This window comes from Dermacentor variabilis, chromosome 1, assembly GCF_050947875.1.
Source record: "Dermacentor variabilis isolate Ectoservices chromosome 1, ASM5094787v1, whole genome shotgun sequence".
NCBI classification, from domain to species: domain Eukaryota; kingdom Metazoa; phylum Arthropoda; class Arachnida; order Ixodida; family Ixodidae; genus Dermacentor; species Dermacentor variabilis.
Window position 1 is genome coordinate 253,721,741 of NC_134568.1, and position 15,761 is coordinate 253,737,501.

General features: G+C 44.6%; 1 protein-coding gene across 4 annotated transcripts in view; it reads right to left on the reverse strand.

The window, feature by feature from the left end:
• The window catches only part of LOC142561297 (uncharacterized), a 146,882-nt gene that overhangs the window by 130,691 nt on the left and 430 nt on the right, over window positions 1–15,761 (reverse strand). The window lies entirely within an intron of this gene.

A 15,761-nucleotide genomic window follows, 5' to 3' on the forward strand; every position in this document is an offset into this window, starting at 1 on the left:
TGTTTCCACGCTCTGAACAGCTTTACAGTGTTAGGCTAGAGAAATCTATCGGCAAGCTTTCAACAGTAATCGATAAAGACGATCAATCCAGACCATTCGCTTCACTGGTATCGAATAGTCAGAAGATATTCGCAAATAAAACTTTCAGTACTTTTCACTGCATGTGCACCAAATGGGACAACGACGAAACGCGATATATTTTACAAAGCTCAGATCAAGGCGATGAACTATTTAAGGAGATTTCCAGCGAACTGTTGAATTATAAAGTACGCGCCGCAGGTAGCAAGAGTGGATGAAATTAAAACAATAAATATAATTACGCCTTCATTGCACGTGGCACGAATAGTGTCTCCTCCCCCGCAGTAAAACAGCACAAAACAAAACTTTCACTGAGCCTTCAGAGCACGTCGCAAAGTGTACAAAAAAATGTATACTAAGCAAAAAAAATGGTCGCTTGTGTTTGCCAACGCTGTCGCTCGTTTTCGTGGCCGAGGCTGCCCCACACTTGGCCATATTGTTGTTGCTAACGCTACTGGGAAGTATTACTGAATGTTTGCCAACACTGATGTTGACCAAGGCGTTAAAGAACTCTTGGAAGCTTGTTGGCCAATGGTTGGCAAGCGCGTACCGCAATGTGAGGAGGTCTGCCCTTGGGTTACGTTCCGGAGGACCTGACAAGAGTAAAACGCTGAAAGACAAATGTTGGAGCACAAATACGTAACTGATTGCCATGAGTGTAGTGCGCTCCACGATCGCAAACGGTACTCTAAAACGGTTTATTCGCGTCATATGACAGCTCCGCTGTTCCGTACACCCAGAAAGTCGAGGGGTACGGAAATGATGTGAACGCAGACATATTCACGGAGACAATAAAAATTACAAAAGAAAACACCTCAGAAGAGTTCAACAGAAATGTTTTGTAACTCACAGTGAAGAAGAAATATATCGATCCACAAAAAGTGCATTCTAATTACTTCAGTTTGTTTTATCGCTAAAAAATTGAATAAGTGGCAGTGAGCGTTGCCCAACGGTGTCCATGAAAATTCTACGTTAATCATCTGAAAAAAGAAAACCTGAAACGGTATTCTCCGAGTTCTGGTTAAATAAAATACGAAAAGGAAGGGCCCTATAAGGCAGACCTCCTGAGGATGGTTCTTCGTTGCATACGCAGACAGGTAGCGCACTAAGCGAAAGCCGCAACCGCCGTAGCTCGAGCGCTATCACGTGTAGTTAACATTTCCGGATATCCGGCAAAGAGACAGGCGCCGCCGTTCGTCTGGCAAGGTCGTCCACATTCGCATCCGTCTCTAACTCGGAGAAGGCGACAGTTGCTGCGCAGAAATTTGATACCCGCCGAGAGTCTGGAGAAGGCTTGGACCGTCCGAACCACAAACGCCACCGACGACGAGGAATGCCCTGAAACAGCGCGTCTCGCAAAATACACTGCCTGTCTCTGTCACAGGCACCGACAGTGTGCGCTAAATGATATGACCGGACTGGCAAATGTGAAGTGGCCGTTTCTAGTCGCAAATGCGTACAGCCGCCATCAGACGTCTGCACGAATACGCATGGCCCCGATTCGCTTGGCCTTACGAACAGACACTCGCTGTGCAAAGTCGACACCGGTGGTTTCAGGAGAAAGAAGCCAGCAGTTACAAGACGCCGCGTTGTAAGAACTCACTCAGCGCTCCGGTACGTTCATGTAATGTTCGACCTGGCTCTGCACTCGGATCGCGACCCTAAAGGTAGAATGAATGGCTTGCAGGAACCCAGCGTCTAAGCACGAGCAAATCCCGACTTGGAGTCGACGTTACCCCCGAAATCTCGGAGAAGATAACACCAGCTCAACTTTCGTACTGCTGCTGTCACGCGACATGGGTGCACTCGCTCCAAGTCTAAATGACGCGCTGATGCGAGCCAGAAAGGAAGTGGCTACAAGCTACACTCAACTGCTCCTGGCAGAAATGAGTCATCGTCGCTCTTTCGAAAGGCTGCGCAGTATGTGTGCAATGCGCGGAGGCAGTGGAAAACCTAGGCAATGGAAATTCCGGCGCATATGAGAAGACACTGTATAGTGAAGATGGCCACCACCGCGTAAACATAAAACGAAGAAAAGGTTTGGAAAAGCAGCAAACTTCGAAAGCTCGTAACGAATCGTAGTTAAACAACAGCGTGAAACCTAAGACACGAAGATAGAACGGCACAGACACTCCCGTCTTTTCGTTTCTGCGCATTTTTTTTTTGTGTGGTTTTAATTTTGGCACAGTTCATGCACGAAGAAAAGTTCGTACGAGGTGCACTCGAGAGAAAGGTGGTTCAGCGCGGATGAGCAAGATGCACCGTCAAAGCAATGCTATGGCGCTGCCTCTGAAAAAATAGAAACATATTGCTGGTCAGCCCGTTGTCTTCTCAACTTTGCGGCCCGAGAAACTTCCATAAAGGCCACAAAAAGAGTTTCCAAAGTACGTTGCGACATGAATCAAACCGGCATCTTCAGAATGTGGAAACGTAGTATTTTTAATAAATCACCTTTCCAAGTACGCGCTTCCTGTATGCGACTCGAAAGTATGCTGTGTGTCGAGACTGAAAGAGTCAGAAATGAGTAGTTCGAGATTCTTTTCTACAGTTACTCTTTTGTTTCTCCGCGATTGGAGACCTTTTGTCCTTTTCTCCGGTGCAGGGTAGCAATCCGGACGACGCGTGTGGTTAACCTTCCTGCCCTGCCATTACTCTCTCTCTCTCTCTCTCTCTCTCTCTCTCTCTCTCTCTCTCTCTCTCTCTTTTTCTGTGAATTACAATAATGAGGGTACAGAGGGCATGATGAAAGCCCGTCTCACAGCTTTCGCTAGGAAGCAACTCAATAACCCGTCAAATAAGGTTAGAATTGGTGCGAGATCATTCGATTTACTGCGCTGGTTTCCGCACGAATTGCAAGAAGGGCGAACAACTGCGCAAACTGTCGGCTGTTTATCCTTCGCACGCGCACTTCAAATATACAAAGGGCCACAATGATAAATGAGAAGACCTCTGCATAATAAGAGATAAGATGTAGTCACATCAGCACTTCCGCCATGACAAGGACTGCTTTATACGCATAGTTTTCGTCAACGAATTTAAAAGCTGGTTCTCCCAGCGCCACTGAAGGCGGCTTCGAGGGTTCATTGTGCTTTCTTCCAACAGCAAATAGCCAATGTCTTGGTTTCTTGGACGGTAGGATCGCAGCCGTACTATGCGCAGTGCACCGCCAAATTCCTCAGTGAATGGAGCAGTCGTGTGCCTGTGCTCTCTAAACCTAATGCAGCCCGTCTTCAACTATACATGCACGATTTCCCGCGTGTAAAAGGAATCTTATAGTCACCTTTCTGTCTACGCATTCCAAGATCCTATATGTGTGCGTTATAACGCATGTAGTTGCTAGTCCGTTCTTGTCTTTTGTGCGGAAAGCAGTCCAGTGAGCCGAATAAGAAAGCAGCTGCTCGTTGCACAGCAGGATACCTGTGTCAGTCCAGGTCGTCGATACGCGGCCGACCTTTATACGAATTCAGCAATGCGATAGCGCCTGCGCTTATTTTGGAGAATACTTACCCCACTCTCAACAACGAGCTCATTAGTGCCACGCGTAAATATTTACTCACCCGGCTTAACAACAACAACAGCAATAACAAATACGTTCTTATTTCTCTCTTTCTCTCGCTCGCTCGCTGCGCACACTGCATTCTGAGCCGCGGACGCCGAGCGGTTTGTCGCCAATAATGCCTATCAATGGGCAAGTTTGCTTACACTTAACGGACGCACCTACAGAGCAACCCGTTATTTCACTGGCTCACTGGTGCATTATGTGTTAGCGCAATATAGAGCTAGGTCCACTGTCCTGTACTCCATCAGCGAAAAGAAGGAGTTGACTCACTGACAGCCCATGCAATCAGGCACGATTGGGCGTCGTATCGGCAGCTAGCTGGAACAGCTCAAAGAGTCATTGAAAAAGAAAGCCGACGCCAGCGTCGCAGTGTCAAAGGACAATGCATCCAAGAGATTGGCTTTCTTCCGTTCAAGCGGGACAGTTTTCAACAAATCAGAATCGAAGCGGACCCGGCGGCTGCCATCTACGCGCCATGTAAACCGATGGGAGACCCGCGCAGACAGTCATCAGTCGCAGTCATCAGTCACAGTCGCAGTCATCAGGGGTGAGGACGACTTGACTGCCCTGTGCGACTGACCTATTTTGCCAGCGTATCTGCTTGTGTAACGCATTACACGACTTGCAATGGATTCCTTAGGCTGTATTACACTCACTGAATTAGTCCGAGAATTCGATAACAAGCACAGTGGTTTTCTTCGGTGCTTTCACTTAAATGTGCAGTCCATTGGAAACAAGGTCGCGGAACTTGAATGTCTTTTCAAGAGGATGAATTACTGCTTTGATATTATTATGTTAACAGAAACCTGGCAATCAGATGACTTGGATGTTTTTCAAATTCCCGAGATAATAATAATAATAATATTTGGGGTTTTACGTGCCAAAACCACTTTCTGATTATGAGGCACGCCGTAGTGGAGGACTCCGGAAATTTTGACCACCTGGGGTTCTTTAACGTGCACCTAAATCTAAGCACACGGGTGTTTTCGCATTTCGCCCCCATCGAAATGCGGCCGCCGTGGCCGGGATTCGATCCCGCGACCTCGTGCTCAGCAGCCCAACACCATAGCCACTGAGCAACCACGGCGGGTAAAAAATTCCCGAGATGAAAACGTTCTTTGTGCGTAGGCTAACCCGACGAGGTGGAGGCGTTTCTTTGTTAGTCAATAGTTCTTTTAAATCAGTTCTGGTTGAAGAGTTTTCTTGTGTAACTGCTGATTACGAAGTAGTGTGTGTTCTCTTTAGCAATGTCGTCATTGTTTCCTGTTATCGTCCTCCAGATGGCAACATGCGTTCTTTTCTTGTTTTCTTAGATAACTTGCTTACATTTGTAAATGAAAATCAGTATAATGTTGTTATCGGCGGAGACTGCAACATAGATATGAATTGCGATAATGTAAAAAAATTTGAGTTCGAAAATTTGCTTTCATGTTATAACTGTGCAAACGTAGTAAATATTCCCACAAGGGTTACCATGTGCTCGCAGACCATCATTTATTTGTTTATAACAAATTATTATAAGTCCTTGGTTACAACAGGAGTGCTTTCGTACCCAATCAGCGACCATAGGCCAATATGCTGCTGTATTAAGACCGACAGTCCAAGAGTGGACACTGATGTTGCTTCTGGTTTCCAGCGTGTCTCGCAAACGGCTCTGGATGCTTTCTATTTGGATATAAGTAACGTGTGTTGGGACAATATTTTTCATTCTAGTGATGCCAATGTGGCTTATGATACTTTTTTGAGTTGTTTTTCGGCAGTATACAAAAAACACTTCATCTACAAACGACTAGAAAGGGTGAAAGGCTGTCGGAAGCCATGGATGACGCGTGAGCTTTTGCACAAGATTGACAAAAAAGATCGTTTATTTAAGAAGTCTATGCGTACGCGTAAAGAAGTAGACCTAAGTGCATTTAAGCGGTTTAGAAATGCCTTAGATAAAGAACTTAAAAAATCAAAGGAAATGTATTACTTTCATCTATTTTCTTCCTGTTCTAAACGAACAGATATATTATGGAACAAGTTGAATTCACTTATAGGACGCAGCGACAGGAAGGAAGCGGTGACAGAAATCTTGCACGGTGGGGAAACAGTCAGTGGTGACCGTATGGTCAACGTGTTTAACAACTACTTCGTGCAGCGAGATTTTGACACTGGGCCACGTGCATCCTACACAGCTCTAGATCCTCAAAATGCAAATACATTCTTTTTGGAAGCAACAGTAGAACATGAAGTTAGTGCTGTTTTCTTGGCGTTAAAAAACAGCCAAAGTTGCGATGCTGATGGGCTGCAAGCAAGGCCAGTAAAATACGTAATAAATAAAATTGCTTCTGTGCTGACACACACACACACATATATATATATATATATATATATATATATATATATATATATATATATATATATATATATATATATATATATATATATATATATATATATATATATATATATATATATATACAACTTATGTATTTCAACCGGTGTTTTTCCATCCAAAATGCAAGTGGCTCGTGTAGTGGCTTTATATAAGAAAGGAGACAAAAAAGACGTCTCGAATTATAGACCAGTGTCGATACTGCCTGTATTTTCTAAAGATTTCGAGAAAATAATCTATAATCGACTATATCCTTTCTGCAACAAGCACGTGATAACGAAATGCCAGTACGGATTTATAAAAAATCGATCAACAGAACTAGCTCTTCTCGACCAGAAAGAATATATATTGGAGAAATTTGAACAAAAACAATTGGTTCTTGGTGTTTTTGTTGATTTTACGCAAGCCTTTGATTAAATCAATCATAAAATTTTATTTGAAAAATTAAGTCACTATGGCATTCGTGGGCTTACCCTGATGCTTCTGAAAAGTTATCTTTCAGAAAGACGTCAGTTTGTGTCAGTGAATGAAATGGTATCTGACAGAAAGCAAATAATCTCAGGAGTACCGCAGGGTAGCATTCTCGGGCCTTTGATTTTTAATTTATATATAAATGACATAGTCCATATATCTTCAGAAGGTAAATCTGTAATTTATGCCGACTACAATAGCATATTTGTTTCGTCTTCATCAGATGCCGAACTTTTTCATAAAGGTAATGCCATTTTAGAGGAACTAAGCACGTGGGCAGATAATAACCAATTAAAGATAAATACAAATAAAACAAAGGCTGTGATGTTTCATTCTATAGGCAGGAAGGTTTCAGTAGTACGTAACCTAGTTTATCGCTGCTCAGAGAGAGAGCTAGTTAGGTCTATTAAAGTACTTGGTGTGCATTTTTCAGAATCACTGCAGTGGGATGAGCATATCAATGCGATATTACAAAAGTTAGGTGCAATAACGGGAATTCTGAACAGAAACCGCTACTTAATTCCGAAGTCAATAAAATTGTTAATCTATAACGCCCTCTTCGCTTCCTATCTAAACTATTGTCATTTGGTCTGGGGGACTACAACACAATCGAATTTCTCGCGGCTATTAGTAATGCAAAAAAGAATTTTGAGAATAATTGAGAATGTGCCACTCCGGCATTCTACTGTGGAGCTCTTTAAAAATTTAATATAGTGAGAGTACAAGACACATATGAGTATAAATTGTTGCGTGAATATCGCCTTAACTATGACTGTCATAATTCTATCTTCATGGGTTTGGTGAATCTCCATTTGAAGGAAGCATCATATGCCACTAGAACAACAGAAATATGGAATGTTCCATATTGTCACACTAGCTATGGTCGGCAAAGGCTCCAAAACAAACTTCTACGTCTACTAAATGAGTTCAATAAAAAACAAATCGATATTCGCGAAGCAACATTATCTGACTTGTACACATTCTTTCTAGCCTAACATTGACCACTAGAGCTTTTTACGATTTCTATTTAAATATATTGTTTCAATGTCACTATTACTAAGCGTACATTGTTATGAAATGTGCTGTCATTCGATGCTGAGGTGAAGTAAAGTATGTTAACGCATGATGCCCTACGTAGGACAGTAACTAATGTGTTTAATTTTATGGTTTTGTCAAGCTTTATGGCAATGTTGTGCTTAATATGATGGTTTTGTAAATGTTTACGACCATGTGAACAGGACGTGTGTGCCTCTGCTGTTGTCTTTGCCAGCGTGGGGGCGAAGGACTCCCTCAAGCCATCCTTGAATGGCTTTTCCCTTCGCCTCCCATCACATGTATATGTGATAAACCAATAAAGAAAGAAAGAAAAGAAAGAAAAGTCGGTCGTCTGCACCGCAGGCGTCTGCCCTGTTGGTCGCGCTAGCCTCTGCATTCTAGGTACTTTGGGCAAGTGCATTGAGGAGCCTACAATTATTTCCTGGCATCGAAGTCTGCTTGCCCAGAGGTATTCTATATAGAGAAGCAGAAGCTGTGATTTCAACGTATGAATCCAGCAACCTTTAAGTAGTACTTGGATGCGGACAAAGCGCTCTGTCTGCGACCAGAGGCGGTCGTTGCAAGTGCATGTGGTTAGCTAGCGCCCACAATACACGCGATGCATGTTACACGACTCTCAGACTCTACAACAAGATTCGAAAGCTGTCGTTGTCGTCGTGCTGCGCAGGACATCCAGACCCAAAGGCATCCAAGCCCATGCTTACAAACCCAGGCTTCCAAACCCAGAGAACAAGAGATCCTAAAATCGTTAAACATCATTTAACGTTAGTTTTAACTCGCCAGTACAGACAGAAATGAAAAACAAACAAAAAAGGTCCATTCGTTTCTATGACAAGGCGTGTGTTTGTGCTTTTGGCGAAGCAGTTTCAAGGACAGCTCGCACAATGAGTCATGCCAACAAGTGAGAGAAGGCTGGCTGGCCCGAGACCAAGAGTCCGTTAGGCGTGCTGGGTCAGCTTCGTGTGTTAACAGGGCAATCAAGTACTGCTTTGCAATCTGCGGGTCACTAAAGCGGTCATCGCTTTAGGTGTTCTCGCTACGTAATGCCCCATTTCGTAGACCGACGGGGTCCGTTACGGCTGCTAGGTTTCTTCCGGAGAAGGCAGACGCGACGTCCTGTCATCGCTGATGTTTGTTAGTGACACATTAAGCGCCTTCGCCATAAACCACACCGGCGACGAAGATGAAGATAGCCGCTACAATATGTATTCTACCGCTTTGTCTGCTTGCTTGCTTGCTTGTTTGTTTTTTGTTTGTAGACGAGTGCGTGTGTGCATGGAGAGAGGTTGTAGCGCAGCACATATGGCCCATGTATAACAAAAACGCCCCTATGTGCGCCGTATTCAGCTTTTACTTTTCCAGAGATGAATAGGAATATCTGCGAGAGCTTACGCATCAGACGCGCTCTACCCCGACGTTTTTCAATGCGCTGAAACACCTTTCTGGCACCTCGCTAGGTGTTTCCGAAAGGAACCGGCATCGCTCGGTAGCGACGTACCTACTCGTCGCTTTCCTGCGTGACTAATTTCCCGTACGATTCCTCGGTGATTGTTGATTCATGGTGTTTAATGTCCTAAAGCAACAACCATGAGAGACGCCGTAGTAGAGGGCTACATATTAATTTGGATTATCTAGGTTTCTTTAACGTGCACTTAAACCTGTGTACCCAAGTCTTTCTTTTTTTCGTTTTTTTTTTTGTCATTTCGCAATCATCGACATGTAGCCGCCGCGGCCAGCCCGTGGCTTTGTGCTCATCAACGGAGCGCCCCACTAAGCCACCGCCGCTCTTGGTGACACTCGTCCGCGTTTTGTGTTCGTGGCGACTCTCATACTAGATTGTCTGGCTAAACCCGCCTGTAGCTCGGGGTGGCGGCGAGGGTGTACCACTGTTACCGCCATTACTATTCACGGTTCCGCTATAGAGATGCCAGCTGTACGTAGAAGGCACACATATGTATTCGTCCGAACTACTTATAGTAAGCGACACAAGGACTATCGTCATCATCTTCATTATCAAACGAATGTCAGCGCACTGCAGGACGAAAGACTCTTATCCAAACCGCCTTATCCTTATAGTCACCCTTGCTCTGCGTGCGAACAGCCGATCTCATCCTATGCCTGCAAACTTCTGCACCCCATCCGTGTAAATTGATTACCATCCTTGACTGCGTTTCAGTTCACGTTGCACGACCTGTTCAACTCCGCTTGAATTCGCTCCCAGCTCAAAATGAGACAAAGACAACGCTGATGCTGGTCAGGACGGGCATTCCAGTCCAGTGAAAGGTTTGACTGCGTCTTAATTTGCGCCCGAGACCTTACTTCAATACGCATAGCAATGTGCCCAACAATGCGCGCTACGAACTACGTAATACAGAGGTTATCTTTAGAACTAGTAATGAAGTTAGAAGGGCCTTGCAAGACATGTCCCGGCAGAAAGTGGAAGGGTAAGGTGGAATAGCAGTCGATTTAATTAAAGATGGAGGAGATATCGTGCTTAAAAGCTTGTAGCCCTTTATATGCAATACTTCATGACTCAAGTGTACCAGACAGCTGGAAGAATGCCAACATTATACTAATCCGTAAGAAAGAAGACGGGAAAGAACTGAATAGTTATAGGGCCCTTAGCTTGCTTTCAGCATTCCCTAAGATAATTTCCAATAGAAACAGGTTAATAATAATAATATTTGGGGTTTTACGTGCCAAAACCACTTTCTGATTATGAGGCACGCCGTAGTGGAGGACTCCGGAAATTTTGACCACCTGGGGTTCTTTAACGTGCACCTAAATCTAAGCACACGGGTGTTTTCGCATTTCGCCCCCATCGTAGAAACAGGTTAACACTTCAATCAACCAAGAGAACAGGCTGGCTTCAAGAAGGGATATTGTGCAATGGATCACGTCCATGTCATCAATCAAGTAATGGAGAAATCTGCGGAGTACAGTAAACCTCCCTATATGGCTTTCCTAGATTATGAAAAGGCACTTGATTTAGTAGAGTAACAGAAGTCATGGAGAAATTGCGTAATCAAGGAGTACCGGAGGCACACGTGAATATCTTGGGAAATATCTACAAAAATTTCACAGCTACCTTGCTTATCCACAAGGAAAGTACAAAATGACCTATCAAGAAAGGGGTCAGGCAAGGAGATACGATCTCTCCAATGCTAGTCACTCCATGCTTAGAGGAATTGTATTCAAGCCATTAAACTGGAAAGGCTTAAGAGTGAGGATCAACGGCGAATATCTCAACAACCTTCTGTTTACAGATTACATTGTCCTGTTCAGCAAAACTGGGTATGAATGACAACAAGTGATTGAGGACCTTAGCCGGGAAAGTGTAAGAATAGGATTGAAGATTAATATGCTGAAGACAAAGGCAATGTTAACTAGCCTGGCAGGGGAACAAGAATTCATGATTTCCAGTCAGCCTCTACGGTCTGTGCAGGAGTACGTTTATCTAGGCCAATTAGACAGCCGAGACCCTACTCACGAGAAGGAAGTTTACAGAAGAATAAAAATCGGTTAGAGTGCATACGGCTGGCATTACCAAATCCTGACTGGGAGCTTACCGCTGTTATTGAAAATAAATGCGTGGAATCATTCCATCCTACCGGTGCTAACATATCGGGCAGAAACTTGGAGGTTAACAAAGCTCGAGAACAGGTTAAGGACTGCGCAAAAAGCGACAGAACGAGAAATGTTAGGTGTAATGTTGAGAGACGGGAAGACAGCGGTGTGTACCAGAGAACAAATTGGTACGGCCAATAGTAGAAACTTCACATCTCCTCATCGATTTCTTAAGAGAGACCGGTTTGATGGACATATGGTGAAATCCTTCAGCGGTATTGTGCGAGACGCTCGGGCGGAGCAATTGCCCGCCTTGTTCGCCAGGCTAAACCCGCCTGTTGCTACAATTCACCACCACCACCACCACCACCATCTGGCTGACATTAGGAGAGAAAGAAATGGTGCTGGGCAGGCCTTGTATTGCGTGGGTCCGATATCGCCGGTGGATCATTAGAGCTATAGAATGGCATGGATGCCAAGGAAACGGAAGCGCAGTCGAGGACGGCCGAAATATATATATACGTGGGCCGTGCCACACGACTGAGAAATGCTGTGTACCCACGCAATGTCGGCTCCACGAAGTACGCCTGCACCCCGACATCGTCTTTGTTATCACTCATCACATAAGCGTACCATCAGCTACATACAAGACAAGCAAGGATGCACGAAAGGCCATCAGTAGCAGCGCGGTTCCCTGAAGTCGCCAAGTGGTCGTGCGAAGGCTTGAAAGGTTCTGAAGGCGAGCTCGTTCGAATGCATCCATGTTAGAAAAACGGCGCTGAAACACGAACAGACGGAAGAACACAGGACAGCGACGGCCCTATGTTTCTTCCGTCTGTCCGTGTTTCAGCGCTGTTGTTCTACCATGTCTGAATGCTGTTGTGTATAGCATACAATTATATACTTAGAGCACCTGGTGAATACTTCAGATGATAGCAAATAGAATGCTCCATAATTTGTTTTTTTCTTTCACCACTTACTCGGCCTATTTGGCTTAGCAAGTACATTTGATATCCCTTTAACCTTTTATGTGTGGTTCACTGAAGCCATGGGGCAAGCACTTAATGATAGCCGCCCTCTCACGGATGCACGCAAGCTTCCTTGCAAAAGGTTTCCCATCTTGCTCATCGCCTGAACAGAACATTTTGCAAGTTCAGCGCAGAGGCTGACGCAACTTGTCCTTGATATTGAAGCAGCGTATATCACTAAGACATTTTGGCTGTTGTTAAATCGTTTACCGAAAAGTAACGTGATATCACCACGAGGAGGCGGGTTCAACGGGACACGCTGGAAAAGCTATGATGCACCCAAACCCCAGCCATCAGCCACCTCGTTTTCTTCTTCTCTTTTTTTTTTTTTTACGGCTAATACAAGTAATTGCTACTATCGATGTGCGGGAGAAAAAAAAATCAGTTTCGTCTGCTGTTTTGAAGCACGTTGTAGGAAAAACATCTCGTCGCTGGTTCTGCTATAGAAACAGTAACGTTCTTTTACGAAAACCTGCTTAAATTGAGTAACACATAGAAAGGGATGCATTCTTAAGGTAGAAATGTTCGAATTTGCATATTCTTACTCCAGTACACATAATAATGCGCCACTGTAACAGCAGAAGTGTCTTACAGTATACGACTTTTTATTTCTTTTTTACGTACATCTATCGAAAATCCAATAACCTGCCCTAACGGTGCTTCAAAATTCCACTTAGCCTGCTTCAGCTCACGCATGGGTTGCACCAAACGAACGAGCAAAAAATACACCACCGAAACATTCATAATGATTAAGCTTACTGATGAGGCAATACGTTATGCATCTCTGCCTCTGACAGCTGTGAAATGGCGAGGCTAGCAGCAACAATGCGAAGCACAAATGTTTATTTTTTTTCTCAATTCAGGTGCGCTTTCTATGCCTGATATGCTTTATTCGACAAAATATTTAAGCCCATAAAGCAAACTTCTTTCATTTCTTTGTAATTTCGAGGAAAAGTAGGCAGCGAGCGCACAATTGCCGCGCGACAGGCCGCTCGAGGAACTTTGCGTGTATTCGCGGGCTTCTTTCACTTATGCAACACGTGTTGAGCAGCAGAAGGCTGTATCGGGAGTTTTTCATTTCCGTCTACAATTTTCTCATTGACACTTTTCATCTAATTATAATATTCGAGAAGTTGATTAATCAATCAAGACTAATCATCTAATCAGGAGGAATGAAAAATATAGTTTGAGCATCTCCAAGTGACGGCAAACAATATTACTTTTGTTCTGTCCAGTTACGTGACATTTGCATATTTTTTTAACTCTGGCTAAAGTTAGCTGGGAGACCCTGTATATCGCTGCACAGTTGACTTTGCTAGGCATATCACATCTAACGATCCGTAATAGAACGGTGTTGAACAGCTGCAAAGCGATGTTGAACAGCTAGAAAGAAAATTGTCATCACACCGACATGCTGCAATGGACAAACTGCTGCCAATTACACAACAAGCGTTCGAGATCAATCTATCGCACGGCGGGGGTCCTACACATGTGTATTATCCGCAGGCGCGGCTGTAGCGAGTGACTGCGGCACAGGCGAACTGAGCAGTTGGGTGTATTGAAAAGTGCGTGTCACACCAGAAACGTTGGAATAGAACTGTTGTCTCATGAAGCACGTCGTTTAACAAAAAAAAAGTACGAAATCACAGATGAGAAGGTCAGAACAAACAGTACAACGCGACGTCTGCAGCAAGTTCATTGTACCTGGCCATGTGCCGCCGCATTTCACTCCCGCTCTCCACCAGCGCACGCAGCATCGTCAATGCTACTCGCAAGTCAGCATCAACGACGTCATTCACGATATTTCTTTTTTATCAGCGCCCTCCGGCGCTAGGACTGCCAGAAACACAGGTAGCGCGAAACGCTGCGAGAATATCCAATACTACGCCTGCAGCTATATTGACAGAGACATGTAGGATGGATTTGTCGATACGCTGTGCCCCGAGCGGCAGATTTCCGATACTAGACGTTTCGCGCTGTTTACTTCTATTTGCTGCAGACCGGAGATATTTGAAGCCTGAACTCGCAACTTTCGCGCACGTAATGCTGTCCAGAGGCCACAGCAAAGAGGACGGGAGAAGAGCTACTGGCGTTTTATAAAATGCGCGTTTAATATTCTCGGCGTTCACTGTGGCTTTCAAGCCTCGTTTCTGCAGTTCTCGTAGGCACGTGCGAGTGGACAGCAGCCCCGTGTCGATTAATTATTATTGCAAGAATGTTTACGTGCATCACCACTGGAGGTAACGCTCGGTGGCTCGCGCTGCCGGAGATAACCGACAAGTGCGGTTGCCTGACACCGAACTGCTTATGACATGGAGCGCGGAAAAGTGTCTTTTGACACCTTAGATTCGAATCAGTTTGCTAAGTCTATAACGCCACACGTTATCTGCTTTTAAAAAAATGAAGAAAAAGACGGTGTGAAACTTAAGAGAACACACCAAACAGACAAAGTAGAGTTCAGACTGACAGACTGACTGACATTCGTGTGACTGTTGCTAACGGTTGTTCTCAACGTGCAGCCGACAGCTTTAACGCGATGAGTTTAAATATATTAAGTATGCGGGCGTCGAGTTTTGCATTTCATGGCCAGTAAGCTGATATTTCTTAACCCCATAAAGCCCAAACAACGTTCGAATCAAGGAAATTCAGAGCAACGTCATCACTTTTATTTCTGGCTATGGAGAGCAGTACATTCGCAGGAAAAACAAAATGCTGTTAGAGAAAAAAAATAATTAGTACAGTAATCGAATAATAAACAGCTTCCTGAACTACATACAACTGAAAATTCGCTCCAGCAGATACAAAAATCCCACTATGCACGGGCTTTGCAGTAAGTTTGCCGCGCTCGAATCAGAACTTGAAGGTCTCATTCAAACAGAGTAGCGAAAGCGTTACGTTCTACTTTGTGGAGTTAATCTCGTGCTGCCTTTGTCGAAAACGACTTCAGCTCAAGTGCAATGACGGGTGACAGCCTATGCGTCTGGTACATACGTCCTGCGCTCATGCAATGTTTCTAAGGCATAGGCTTCAAGGGCTTTACCTATCCTGGCGGCAGACCAATAATCGAATCACATGACAGTGAGCTCAAATTGTCTCGACACTGGATCGATCATGTAGCGAAAAAGAAAAGACGGAAGAAAACAAACTTGAAGCATTCATGCGTTAACATACTGATTACAGTGAATTCCCAGAATCACGGTACCTAAGTGACGGCCCTGCAGCTATGGTACGCGCATCAAGCGAGATATAGTATCACCCGGAGACCGAAAAGCCGAGTCACACGGTCCGTTATTCGGACGCCGTATTTAAAAGCCTTAGCCCTGCTGCTGTTGGCAACATGAAATTGAGTTTGTTTTCATCGGGAAAAAAGCACGGAACGCGCGCTTTTTTGCGGCCATTTTTTTTTTCTTTCGGAGGAGCTGTTTGCGGGCCGCTGCGATAACCGTGGCTCGCGGCGATGTTCTCACGGGATGCCCCGAGCCACGGTGACAAGCAGTGGTGGTGACGGCAATTCTCGAACACATCCGAGGCTGCGATCAACGCCCCAAAATTTGAGTGCGACATTGGTGAATCCGCTTTTAGCGAGTCGCCGCAATTATGGACAAAGAACAAGAGGTACGCTGCA